At 54.1% G+C, this 1,877-nt stretch overlaps 1 pseudogene; it reads left to right on the top strand.

Annotated features, from left to right (window-relative positions):
- Window positions 1-1,089: 1,089 nt before the first annotated feature.
- Window positions 1,090-1,208, top strand: LOC139239271 (5S ribosomal RNA; annotated as a pseudogene).
- Window positions 1,209-1,877: the final 669 nt, after the last annotated feature.

The raw sequence follows: 1,877 nt of genomic DNA, 5'->3' as shown, positions 1-1,877 counted from the left end.
TCCCCCGCCCCCCCCGACCTGTGCTTGCTGACCTTTCACCTATCCCTCCCTCCCCCGCACCCCCCGACCTGTGCTTGCTGACCTTTCACCTATCCCTCCCTCCCCCGCCCCCCCCGACCTGTGCTTGCTGACCTTTCACCTATCCCTCCCTCCCCGCCCCCCCCCGACCTGTGCTTGCTGACCTTTCACCTATCCCTCCCTCCCCCGCCCCCCCCCCCCCCCCGACCTGCTGACCTACACTGGCTCCCGGTCCGGCAATGTCACCATTTTCAAACTCTCGGCCTCCTCTTCAAATCCCTCCACGCCCCTCACCCCCTCCCTATCTCTGTAACCTCCTCCAGCCCCACAATCCTCCGAGATCTCTGCGCTCCTCCAATTCTGGCCTCTTGCTCATCCCCCGATTTTGATCGCTCCACCATTGGTGGCTGAGCCTTCAACTGCCTGGGCCCTAAGCTCTGGAATTCCCTCCCTAAACCTCTCCGCCTCTCTCTCCTCCTCTAAGACACTCCTTAAAACCTACCTCTTTGACCAAGTTTTTTGGTCATCTCTCCTAACATGCGGCTCGGTGTCAAATATTTTGTTTCATAACACTCCCTGAAGCGCCTTGGGACGTTTTACTACGTTAAAGGCGCTATGTAAATGTAAGAGAAGGGGAGTTCTCCCCGGTGTCCTGGGGCCAATATTTATCCCTCAACTAACATCACTAAAACAGATTATCTGGTCATTATCACAGCTGTTTGTGGGAGCTTGCTGTGCGCAAATTGGCTGCCGCGTTTCTCACAATGCAACATTTCAAAAAAGTACTTCATTGGCTGTAAAGCGCTTTGGGACGTCCTGAGGTTGTGAAAGGCGCTATAGAAATGCAAGTTCTTTCTTATGCGGTGTGGGACTGAAACGCCCGGACCAGAGATGTCCCAGGCCCTTTGCCCAGCCTGTGCTGAGTTAGCTGATCACAGCCCAGGGGTCTGTATTTTTGGGGGAAGCCATGGGTGGCCTCAGGTTCCCTTATGCTGGAACGTCATGTCAGTGGGGAAGGTCTCTGTAATGTACACACCCGTGAGTATGCTCACAGGTTTGTAGTGCTGTTGAGGCTATGGCCACACTAGTCTGAAAACGCCCGATCTCATCTGATATCAAAAGCTAAGCAGATTCAGCCTTGGTTAGTACTTAGATAGGAAACCACCTGGGAATACCAGGTGCATTAGGCTAAAAGGGGCTGCTCCTCAATTTCTGGTTGCACTTCAGTCCCATGCTCCTGATCTTTGGGCACCCTGTGCGGAGGGGAGCGGGCAGGTCGGAAGGCCTCCTCGTGGGGCCTGCTCCTGGGCACGGCCAAGAGGGCCATCAGCCGGTCCAGATAGTGGGCGGTCGAGGGGGTCGTTCAGCCCGACTGCCTGCCTCTCTTCCGCGCGTACATCCGAGCCAGGGTGTCCCTGGAGATGGAGCACGCGGTGTCCACCGGTACGCTCGCGGCCTTCCGTGAGAGGTGGGCGCTGGAGAGACCCCCGGCAACCAAATTTGATCCATTAATGTCAAAAGTTTAATTTGTCGGTTTTAGTGCCCCTTTAATAAGGGGCCACTTGATTTATTGTTTTACCAAAATAGTTGTAGAGCTGTTGAATTGGGAGTGGCTTAGCCAGTCACGTGATGTTCACAAGACACAATAAAACCCCAGCCAGTTGGGTTCGGGGGATCCAAGATGGGGCAGGTGGTTGTGAGCCTGGTGGCTGAACTGGTAATGTGTAGTGTGATTGTTAAACCTTTTGCTAATAAACCAACTAGTTCTTAATAGCAACGTGTTGCTATGAATTCTTAAGCAAAGAACCCATGAAGCAAATACATGACAGGCTCCCCGATCTCCCTCACCCAGCGACTCG

The sequence above is a fragment of the Pristiophorus japonicus genome, chromosome 26, assembly GCF_044704955.1.
Source record: "Pristiophorus japonicus isolate sPriJap1 chromosome 26, sPriJap1.hap1, whole genome shotgun sequence".
NCBI lineage: Eukaryota > Metazoa > Chordata > Chondrichthyes > Pristiophoridae > Pristiophorus > Pristiophorus japonicus.
This window is presented reverse-complemented; position numbering and strand designations above follow the sequence as displayed.